Raw genomic sequence first — 13436 nt, forward strand, 5'->3', positions numbered from 1 at the left:
ATATGTAATAGGTGTACTATTATATTAATCGTTACTGTACAGATAACCAATTAGGTACATCCACAACATGTCACATAATAATTAAACATTTTTTTATAATTTAGACGCCTTATTATAGTGCCTTACACATCACTCAAATCTCAATCATACAGGTTCGCTATTCGTGTGGCCATGGCCATGACAACACCTCATTCACATATTCAATTACAATATATACACTTTATTCTTAGTTTACAATGTTTTATATAATATAATATTGGATTCGCAGTCCACAAGATAATATGTATAGTATATATATATTATATATATATAATTATATCCTTATACATTATTTATAATTGCCGATTGGGCGTGAGTTAATTAAAATAAAATAATATATTATATTATTATCATACATATCTGTGATTGGAATATAGTAATAGCAAATATTTAATTATAAAAAAATTTAAGAAATAATATGTCTGAGTGGGGCCTGAGCACTCCCCCTGGATCCGTTCTTATTTCCTGTCCCTTAAAAATTCAATAAAACGATTTGAACTCGGCTCAGTCACGTCGATTAGGTACGAATTTCCAAACTTAACTTAATACACTGGTTATTATTATAAAGATTATATTATTATATAGGTACCTAAACTATGCTCCTGTCATCATAAAAGCATATTAATGGATGTAGGCATAATAGTACAGTACATTAATTATAAGTGGAAAATCAGTAGCACTAATATTATCAAAATGTTGCGTGATTATATTTTATGGCAGTTTTTTTTAATACTATTTATATGACTTTATTGGTGACGCTTTTACCATTATAATTATAAAACAAAATGTTCGAGCTTTTAGGTCAACTGTGAGAGAAACTATGGTTCTCACTTTCTCAGTGTTCTCGCTAAACACAGAAGCTTCTCAGTAGGTAATGAAGAAACTAACGTTTAAATAAGAAAGAAAAGAGATGTAGCCATGTAGGTAACCTACCTGGCTAATTATACCAACCACCTACCTACTTACTTATATTTTATAATGTGACGTTTAAATAACATTTAAAACATAATTCAGGGGCTATCCCGAGTACGTGAATACGCTGTACTTGAATATTTTTAAAAAGTATCTTTTAGTGGTCTGGTATATTACGACAGTCTAGCTAGGTAGGTACCTATACCTATATATAAGAAAATAATAATATTATGCAGTAAACTTTCATAGGTAATGTCGTAGGTAACGCCACCGAACCCGTCGCGCCGCGGGTGCAGGTCGGAGAACATGCGCGGGTGACTTACCGCCGCGCACCGTCCGTGCTCTTTCTCGAATCCTCCCCTCCATTCCGTCGCCGTCATCCTGTCCGTCGTTCTCATCCAAAACTTCGTCGAGCGGTCCGCCCCCGGGAGTCGGATTGGGATCATCCATAGTGTTTTGCCATGGCTTTAAAGTATATTTTATAGAAATAATACATTAAAAAAAGGTGGGCAAAAAAGGTGTCACTCTGCTGTACAGCAGGTTACAAGTGGATCACTGTAATGGACGGTGTTGAATTTGAATTCAATGATATAATATAATTGTATATGAAAAAACGATTCTGAGCGTCAGCCTATTATATTATTACTAAGTATATATGATGATATTATTGTGAATAAAGTAATTTTATTTATATATTATGACCTATTTACGCGGAACCTTGTCTTAAATTTTCAATCCTTAGCTATAAAAGTTAAACATTTTATACATTTTTAACTATAAAATAATTATTAAATTTTGTCGAAAATTCTAACTTTAAATGCTTATAAAAAAAATTGTGATGCTATGTATTTTTAATATTTTTCAACTGCTAAAGTAACAATATATGAGCTTTGTATTAAATTTTCACTTTTTTTTACCAACAAATAATATTTAATTGACAATTATAAAAAAAAAAAAAATAAAAACTTAACGAGTCCGTAAACAGGATATTTGTATTTATTCAGCCAAAAAAAATACAATAAATTACATTAATAATAACTGATATGCATACCAACTGAGCTATAAGCTTGTATCTGGTATACGGTATGCCAAATCACTAATCAGTAATCACTAAGTACGAATAACTCGACGAAAATAATAATTTATGTCTAATAATAAATAATAATTATAATATAAAAAAAGGTGGATAAGTGGATGTCGCTCTGCTGTACAGTAGGTTACAAGTGGGTCACTGTAATGGATGGTGTTAAATTTGAATTCAATGATATAATATCATTGTATAAGAAAAACGATTCTGAGCGAAAACGGTCAGTCAGCCTATGATATTACCAAGTATATTTGATGATATTATTGTGAATAAAGTAATTTATATATAACCTATTTACTCGGAGCCTTGTTTTAAATTTTCAATATTTAGCCATAAAAGTTAAACATTTTATACATTTTTAACCACAAAATAATTAATAAATTATAAATTTGATAAATGTTGTCAAAATTTGAACTTTAAATGCTTATAAAAAAAAATTGTGCCTATGTATTTTTAATATTTTTCAACTGCTATTAGAACGATATATCAGGAGCCTTATATTAAATTTTCACGCTTTTTTACCCAACAAATAAAAATTTATTGATATTTATAGAAAAAAAAAACTAAAAAAATTGAAAACTGACAATGTCCGTAAACAGCTCAAAAAGAGTCAAAATATTTTCAACATTTTATGGTGTATAGAAAATGCTAATATGAACATTCAGTGAAATTTTCAAGTATCTACAGTCATTCATTTTTTAATTACAATAAAATAAGAAAATTGTTACATGAGAAATCGAGTAAATATCAAATGTTGTAAAAATATAAATTTCAGACGCTCATAAAAATTTAATTTAAGTTTCTTCTAGACATTTTTTTTTTGATAAAGGTAGACAAACTTATGAGTAATCTTATATTACATTTTCAAATCTTAGATTTAAAAAGAAAAATTTTTATGAATTCTCAACTCAAAATAATTTGCTATTTTTCGTGATTTTTCCGTATTTTGTCAAAATTTGAACTTTAAATGCTTATAATTGAAAACTGTGACTAAGGATTTTTAATTTTTTTCATCTGCCTTTGAAACAATAACCTAGGAGCCTTCTATTAAATTTTCAAGCTTTTTTAATCAACAGATAAAATTTTATTGATATTTATAGAAAAAAAAACTAAAAAAATTGAAAACTGACAATGGCCGTAAACAGCTCAAAAAGAGTCAAAATATTTTGTAAATTTTATGGTGTATAGAAAATGCTAATATAAACATTCAGTCAAAATTTCATGTCCCTACGGTCATTTGTTTTAGAGTTACACCAAAAACCAAAATCGATTTTCTCGAAAACAGATTTTGCGTAAAAATTCCCGTTTTTCCTTAATTTTTCTTTTGTTTTTCACGTCGCTTGTGAAAACTACTGGGAAATTTTTACTTTTGACCCCCCAAAGTACCAACTAGATTCACTTTCCTATCAGAAAAGTTACTATTGAAGAAAATCCAAGCACTTTTACTGTCCTAAAAGGTGATGACAGACACAAAAATTAAGACATTAAAAATACATAGGCACAATTTTTTTTTATAAGCATTTAAAGTTCAAATTTTGACAACATTTATCAAATTTATAATTTATTAATTATTTTGTAGTTAAGAATGTATAAAATGTTTAACTTTTATGGCTAAGGATTGAAAATTTAAAACAAGGCTCCACGTAAATAGGTTATATATTAATTACTTTATTCACAATAATATCATCAAATATACTTGGTAATATCATAGGCTGACTGACCGTTTTCGCTCAAAATCGTTTTTCTTATACAATGATATTATATCATTGAATTCAAATTTAACACCATCCATTACAGTGACCCACTTGTAACCTACTGTACAGCAGAGCGACATCCACTTATCCACCTTTTTTTAGTTATACCTATAATATTAATATATTATTATTGTACAACTGTCAAAACTCACATGCTGTCAAAAAGTGATTTCCTAGTACATTTTGTACAAAAGATAGGTACCTACCAAGTTTTGTTCGGATTAGGATATTACAACTCAAGTCAATAATTATGTAGAAAATATGGTATCGGTACATGCTATACGGGGGTTTAATGGTTCAAACCTAAACTGAAACGTTTTCAAACAATATTATTTTTCGACATGCAACTATTATATTATTATTTTACCTATGTAAAATACAATTTTGAATTTTTTTAAATATTATTTTGCATTAACTATTTGGCTATATTAACGTTCTACGCAGTACGCACAATGCATATTACCTATGTTATTATTATTTACGATTCTTGTATGCCTATGTATGTCCATGTCGTATACTCGTATCCGCCGGTGTAATGCGTTATTTTATGATTTATTCAGCAGTTTTTGTCACCTTTAGTGTTTGACGTCTTAAATATTTCTTGGAACATATTATTATGATATCTGTGTAGCGTTTACACTGCAGGTCTACTCTGTATAATTGACCAACGAGTTTTTTTTATTTAAAATATATATTTTAACGATTTTTTAGCCGTTAAATCTGTAACAATTGATTATACACTCGACAAAACGAAAAAAAGAAACAATATTTTTTTGTTCACATCAAAATATGTTTATTAATTATAAACCAATAATAATACGAAAATGTATAAACAAAAATTTTCAAAAAAATTAGCACATTGGCTATGAATATAATATTTTACATAATAATAATTATGTTCATGATAATAAATGCAAAAAAAAATCGAAATTTACAATAATATGTGAACAATTTAACAGTTTGAGATAATTTAATGAAATTTAAAGAAAAAAAAAATATATACCTACGACGGACAGGAGACACAATACACAAGGGGGGGGGGAGGATGCGAGATGGCGAATTGGTGCGGAAATGCAATTTTGCTGGCCATTGGTCACCTCTGCACGTTGTCCGACCTGTCCCGCGGGTTGACTGGCGCTAGCGCGTTTGCTCGGACGCTTGACGACCTTGCCCAGCCGGCGAGGCCAGACCGAGACGGCCGCGGGAGCGACCACGGTTGACGCCGACGGCGAAGACCAAGACGCGGAGCGAACGAAGTGAGATTTTGTGCTGCGTAACCGGCGGGGACGAGCGAAGAGACCGATGTGGGATTATCGCTGGGCGAAAAGGCGATAGTCAGCGGACCACAACGCGATCCTTGACTCTCGGTAATTTTCGCCCTGGCGTTGTCCCTTCGGCCGCGTCTTCGTTCCGCCGCCGCGGTGAAGTCTCCCGCAGCCAGACCCTGTGAAACAGTTAAGTTTCCGCGAGTCCGGCACCGCTGACGTCTCCGTGTTCCAGCACGCAAAGCTCCACACCAGTACACCCCGTGCCGAAGTCTCCGCCGCTGCCGTCGTACCGAGTCGCCATCGCCGTCGTACCTCTACTATAGCCGCCGTGTCGTAGCCGTCTTCCGCCGCCGCCGCCGCTCCACGTGACCGTAACTGCAGTCGGACGCTCGCCAGTTTTGGATGAGAACGACGGACAGGATGACGGCGACGGAATGGAGGGGAGGATTCGAGAAAGAGCACGGACCGAGCGCGCTACGCCACCGAACCCGTCGCGCCGCGGGTGCAGGTCGGAGAACATGCGCGGGTGACTTACCGCCGCGCACCGTCCGTGCTCTTTCTCGAATCCTCCCCTCCATTCCGTCGCCGTCATCCTGTCCGTCGTTCTCATCCAAAACTTCGTCGAGCGGTCCGCCCCCGGGAGTCGGATTGGGATCATCCATAGTGTTTTGCCATGGCTTTAAAGTATATTTTATAGAAATAATACATTAAAAAAAGGTGGGCAAAAAAGGTGTCACTCTGCTGTACAGCAGGTTACAAGTGGATCACTGTAATGGACGGTGTTGAATTTGAATTCAATGATATAATATAATTGTATATGAAAAACGATTCTGAGCGTCAGCCTATTATATTATTACTAAGTATATATGATGATATTATTGTGAATAAAGTAATTTTATTTATATATTATGACCTATTTACGCGGAACCTTGTCTTAAATTTTCAATCCTTAGCTATAAAAGTTAAACATTTTATACATTTTTAACTATAAAATAATTATTAAATTTTGTCGAAAATTCTAACTTTAAATGCTTATAAAAAAAATTGTGATGCTATGTATTTTTAATATTTTTCAACTGCTAAAGTAACAATATATGAGCTTTGTATTAAATTTTCACTTTTTTTTACCAACAAATAATATTTAATTGACAATTATAAAAAAAAAAAAATAAAAACTTAACGAGTCCGTAAACAGGATATTTGTATTTATTCAGCCAAAAAAAAATACAATAAATTACATTAATAATAACTGATATGCATACCAACTGAGCTATAAGCTTGTATCTGGTATACGGTATGCCAAATCACTAATCAGTAATCACTAAGTACGAATAACTCGACGAAAATAATAATTTATGTCTAATAATAAATAATAATTATAATATAAAAAAAGGTGGATAAGTGGATGTCGCTCTGCTGTACAGTAGGTTACAAGTGGGTCACTGTAATGGATGGTGTTAAATTTGAATTCAATGATATAATATCATTGTATAAGAAAAACGATTCTGAGCGAAAACGGTCAGTCAGCCTATGATATTACCAAGTATATTTGATGATATTATTGTGAATAAAGTAATTTATATATAACCTATTTACTCGGAGCCTTGTTTTAAATTTTCAATATTTAGCCATAAAAGTTAAACATTTTATACATTTTTAACCACAAAATAATTAATAAATTATAAATTTGATAAATGTTGTCAAAATTTGAACTTTAAATGCTTATAATTGAAAACTGTGACTAAGGATTTTTAATTTTTTTCATCTGCCTTTGAAACAATAACCTAGGAGCCTTCTATTAAATTTTCAAGCTTTTTTAATCAACAGATAAAATTTTATTGATATTTATAGAAAAAAAAACTAAAAAAATTGAAAACTGACAATGGCCGTAAACAGCTCAAAAAGAGTCAAAATATTTTGTAAATTTTATGGTGTATAGAAAATGCTAATATAAACATTCAGTCAAAATTTCATGTCCCTACGGTCATTTGTTTTAGAGTTACACCAAAAACCAAAATCGATTTTCTCGAAAACAGATTTTGCGTAAAAATTCCCGTTTTTCCTTAATTTTTCTTTTGTTTTTCACGTCGCTTGTGAAAACTACTGGGAAATTTTTACTTTTGACCCCCCAAAGTACCAACTAGATTCACTTTCCTATCAGAAAAGTTACTATTGAAGAAAATCCAAGCACTTTTACTGTCCTAAAAGGTGATGACAGACACAAAAATTAAGACATTAAAAATACATAGGCACAATTTTTTTTTATAAGCATTTAAAGTTCAAATTTTGACAACATTTATCAAATTTATAATTTATTAATTATTTTGTAGTTAAGAATGTATAAAATGTTTAACTTTTATGGCTAAGGATTGAAAATTTAAAACAAGGCTCCACGTAAATAGGTTATATATTAATTACTTTATTCACAATAATATCATCAAATATACTTGGTAATATCATAGGCTGACTGACCGTTTTCGCTCAAAATCGTTTTTCTTATACAATGATATTATATCATTGAATTCAAATTTAACACCATCCATTACAGTGACCCACTTGTAACCTACTGTACAGCAGAGCGACATCCACTTATCCACCTTTTTTTAGTTATACCTATAATATTAATATATTATTATTGTACAACTGTCAAAACTCACATGCTGTCAAAAAGTGATTTCCTAGTACATTTTGTACAAAAGATAGGTACCTACCAAGTTTTGTTCGGATTAGGATATTACAACTCAAGTCAATAATTATGTAGAAAATATGGTATCGGTACATGCTATACGGGGGTTTAATGGTTCAAACCTAAACTGAAACGTTTTCAAACAATATTATTTTTCGACATGCAACTATTATATTATTATTTTACCTATGTAAAATACAATTTTGAATTTTTTTAAATATTATTTTGCATTAACTATTTGGCTATATTAACGTTCTACGCAGTACGCACAATGCATATTACCTATGTTATTATTATTTACGATTCTTGTATGCCTATGTATGTCCATGTCGTATACTCGTATCCGCCGGTGTAATGCGTTATTTTATGATTTATTCAGCAGTTTTTGTCACCTTTAGTGTTTGACGTCTTAAATATTTCTTGGAACATATTATTATGATATCTGTGTAGCGTTTACACTGCAGGTCTACTCTGTATAATTGACCAACGAGTTTTTTTTATTTAAAATATATATTTTAACGATTTTTTAGCCGTTAAATCTGTAACAATTGATTATACACTCGACAAAACGAAAAAAAGAAACAATATTTTTTTGTTCACATCAAAATATGTTTATTAATTATAAACCAATAATAATACGAAAATGTATAAACAAAAATTTTCAAAAAAATTAGCACATTGGCTATGAATATAATATTTTACATAATAATAATTATGTTCATGATAATAAATGCAAAAAAAAAATCGAAATTTACAATAATATGTGAACAATTTAACAGTTTGAGATAATTTAATGAAATTTAAAGAAAAAAAAAATATATACCTACGACGGACAGGAGACACAATACACAAGGGGGGGGGAGGATGCGAGATGGCGAATTGGTGCGGAAATGCAATTTTGCTGGCCATTGGTCACCTCTGCACGTTGTCCGACCTGTCCCGCGGGTTTGACTGGCGCTAGCGCGTTTGCTCGGACGCTTGACGACCTTGCCCAGCCGGCGAGGCCAGACCGAGACGGCCGCGGGAGCGACCACGGTTGACGCCGACGGCGAAGACCAAGACGCGGAGCGAACGAAGTGAGATTTTGTGCTGCGTAACCGGCGGGGACGAGCGAAGAGACCGATGTGGGATTATCGCTGGGCGAAAAGGCGATAGTCAGCGGACCACAACGCGATCCTTGACTCTCGGTAATTTTCGCCCTGGCGTTGTCCCTTCGGCCGCGTCTTCGTTCCGCCGCCGCGGTGAAGTCTCCCGCAGCCAGACCCTGTGAAACAGTTAAGTTTCCGCGAGTCCGGCACCGCTGACGTCTCCGTGTTCCAGCACGCAAAGCTCCACACCAGTACACCCCGTGCCGAAGTCTCCGCCGCTGCCGTCGTACCGAGTCGCCATCGCCGTCGTACCTCTACTATAGCCGCCGTGTCGTAGCCGTCTTCCGCCGCCGCCGCCGCTCCACGTGACCGTAACTGCAGTCGGACGCTCGCCAGTTTTGGATGAGAACGACGGACAGGATGACGGCGACGGAATGGAGGGGAGGATTCGAGAAAGAGCACGGACCGAGCGCGCTACGCCACCGAACCCGTCGCGCCGCGGGTGCAGGTCGGAGAACATGCGCGGGTGACTTACCGCCGCGCACCGTCCGTGCTCTTTCTCGAATCCTCCCCTCCATTCCGTCGCCGTCATCCTGTCCGTCGTTCTCATCCAAAACTTCGTCGAGCGGTCCGCCCCCGGGAGTCGGATTGGGATCATCCATAGTGTTTTGCCATGGCTTTAAAGTATATTTTATAGAAATAATACATTAAAAAAAGGTGGGCAAAAAAGGTGTCACTCTGCTGTACAGCAGGTTACAAGTGGATCACTGTAATGGACGGTGTTGAATTTGAATTCAATGATATAATATAATTGTATATGAAAAACGATTCTGAGCGTCAGCCTATTATATTATTACTAAGTATATATGATGATATTATTGTGAATAAAGTAATTTTATTTATATATTATGACCTATTTACGCGGAACCTTGTCTTAAATTTTCAATCCTTAGCTATAAAAGTTAAACATTTTATACATTTTTAACTATAAAATAATTATTAAATTTTGTCGAAAATTCTAACTTTAAATGCTTATAAAAAAAATTGTGATGCTATGTATTTTTAATATTTTTCAACTGCTAAAGTAACAATATATGAGCTTTGTATTAAATTTTCACTTTTTTTTACCAACAAATAATATTTAATTGACAATTATAAAAAAAAAAAAATAAAAACTTAACGAGTCCGTAAACAGGATATTTGTATTTATTCAGCCAAAAAAAATACAATAAATTACATTAATAATAACTGATATGCATACCAACTGAGCTATAAGCTTGTATCTGGTATACGGTATGCCAAATCACTAATCAGTAATCACTAAGTACGAATAACTCGACGAAAATAATAATTTATGTCTAATAATAAATAATAATTATAATATAAAAAAAGGTGGATAAGTGGATGTCGCTCTGCTGTACAGTAGGTTACAAGTGGGTCACTGTAATGGATGGTGTTAAATTTGAATTCAATGATATAATATCATTGTATAAGAAAAACGATTCTGAGCGAAAACGGTCAGTCAGCCTATGATATTACCAAGTATATTTGATGATATTATTGTGAATAAAGTAATTTATATATAACCTATTTACTCGGAGCCTTGTTTTAAATTTTCAATATTTAGCCATAAAAGTTAAACATTTTATACATTTTTAACCACAAAATAATTAATAAATTATAAATTTGATAAATGTTGTCAAAATTTGAACTTTAAATGCTTATAAAAAAAAATTGTGCCTATGTATTTTTAATGTCTTAATTTTTGTGTCTGTCATCACCTTTTAGGACAGTAAAAGTGCTTGGATTTTCTTCAATAGTAACTTTTCTGATAGGAAAGTGAATCTAGTTGGTACTTTGGGGGGTCAAAAGTAAAAATTTCCCAGTAGTTTTCACAAGCGACGTGAAAAACAAAAGAAAAATTAAGGAAAAAACGGGAATTTTTACGCAAAATCTGTTTTCGAGAAAATCGATTTTGGTTTTTGGTGTAACTCTAAAACAAATGACCGTAGGGACATGAAATTTTGACTGAATGTTTATATTAGCATTTTCTATACACCATAAAATTTACAAAATATTTTGACTCTTTTTGAGCTGTTTACGGCCATTGTCAGTTTTCAATTTTTTTAGTTTTTTTTTCTATAAATATCAATAAAATTTTATCTGTTGATTAAAAAAGCTTGAAAATTTAATAGAAGGCTCCTAGGTTATTGTTTCAAAGGCAGATGAAAAAAATTAAAAATCCTTAGTCACAGTTTTCAATTATAAGCATTTAAAGTTCAAATTTTGACAAAATACGGAAAAATCACGAAAAATAGCAAATTATTTTGAGTTGAGAATTCATAAAAATTTTTCTTTTTAAATCTAAGATTTGAAAATGTAATATAAGATTACTCATAAGTTTGTCTACCTTTATCAAAAAAAAAAATGTCTAGAAGAAACTTAAATTAAATTTTTATGAGCGTCTGAAATTTATATTTTTACAACATTTGATATTTACTCGATTTCTCATGTAACAATTTTCTTATTTTATTGTAATTAAAAAATGAATGACTGTAGATACTTGAAAATTTCACTGAATGTTCATATTAGCATTTTCTATACACCATAAAATGTTGAAAATATTTTGACTCTTTTTGAGCTGTTTACGGACATTGTCAGTTTTCAATTTTTTTAGTTTTTTTTTCTATAAATATCAATAAATTTTTATTTGTTGGGTAAAAAAGCGTGAAAATTTAATATAAGGCTCCTGATATATCGTTCTAATAGCAGTTGAAAAATATTAAAAATACATAGGCACAATTTTTTTTTATAAGCATTTAAAGTTCAAATTTTGACAACATTTATCAAATTTATAATTTATTAATTATTTTGTAGTTAAGAATGTATAAAATGTTTAACTTTTATGGCTAAGGATTGAAAATTTAAAACAAGGCTCCACGTAAATAGGTTATATATTAATTACTTTATTCACAATAATATCATCAAATATACTTGGTAATATCATAGGCTGACTGACCGTTTTCGCTCAAAATCGTTTTTCTTATACAATGATATTATATCATTGAATTCAAATTTAACACCATCCATTACAGTGACCCACTTGTAACCTACTGTACAGCAGAGCGACATCCACTTATCCACCTTTTTTTATATTATAATTATTATTTATTATTAGACATAAATTATTATTTTCGTCGAGTTATTCGTACTTAGTGATTACTGATTAGTGATTTGGCATACCGTATACCAGATACAAGCTTATAGCTCAGTTGGTATGCATATCAGTTATTATTAATGTAATTTATTGTATTTTTTTTGGCTGAATAAATACAAATATCCTGTTTACGGACTCGTTAAGTTTTTATTTTTTTTTTTTTATAATTGTCAATTAAATATTATTTGTTGGTAAAAAAAAGTGAAAATTTAATACAAAGCTCATATATTGTTACTTTAGCAGTTGAAAAATATTAAAAATACATAGCATCACAATTTTTTTTATAAGCATTTAAAGTTAGAATTTTCGACAAAATTTAATAATTATTTTATAGTTAAAAATGTATAAAATGTTTAACTTTTATAGCTAAGGATTGAAAATTTAAGACAAGGTTCCGCGTAAATAGGTCATAATATATAAATAAAATTACTTTATTCACAATAATATCATCATATATACTTAGTAATAATATAATAGGCTGACGCTCAGAATCGTTTTTCATATACAATTATATTATATCATTGAATTCAAATTCAACACCGTCCATTACAGTGATCCACTTGTAACCTGCTGTACAGCAGAGTGACACCTTTTTTGCCCACCTTTTTTTAATGTATTATTTCTATAAAATATACTTTAAAGCCATGGCAAAACACTATGGATGATCCCAATCCGACTCCCGGGGGCGGACCGCTCGACGAAGTTTTGGATGAGAACGACGGACAGGATGACGGCGACGGAATGGAGGGGAGGATTCGAGAAAGAGCACGGACGGTGCGCGGCGGTAAGTCACCCGCGCATGTTCTCCGACCTGCACCCGCGGCGCGACGGGTTCGGTGGCGTAGCGCGCTCGGTCCGTGCTCTTTCTCGAATCCTCCCCTCCATTCCGTCGCCGTCATCCTGTCCGTCGTTCTCATCCAAAACTGGCGAGCGTCCGACTGCAGTTACGGTCACGTGGAGCGGCGGCGGCGGCGGAAGACGGCTACGACACGGCGGCTATAGTAGAGGTACGACGGCGATGGCGACTCGGTACGACGGCAGCGGCGGAGACTTCGGCACGGGGTGTACTGGTGTGGAGCTTTGCGTGCTGGAACACGGAGACGTCAGCGGTGCCGGACTCGCGGAAACTTAACTGTTTCACAGGGTCTGGCTGCGGGAGACTTCACCGCGGCGGCGGAACGAAGACGCGGCCGAAGGGACAACGCCAGGGCGAAAATTACCGAGAGTCAAGGATCGCGTTGTGGTCCGCTGACTATCGCCTTTTCGCCCAGCGATAATCCCACATCGGTCTCTTCGCTCGTCCCCGCCGGTTACGCAGCACAAAATCTCACTTCGTTCGCTCCGCGTCTTGGTCTTCGCCGTCGGCGTCAACCGTGGTCGCTCCC

This window comes from Metopolophium dirhodum, chromosome 2, assembly GCF_019925205.1.
Source record: "Metopolophium dirhodum isolate CAU chromosome 2, ASM1992520v1, whole genome shotgun sequence".
Classification (NCBI taxonomy): Eukaryota; Metazoa; Arthropoda; class Insecta; order Hemiptera; family Aphididae; genus Metopolophium; species Metopolophium dirhodum.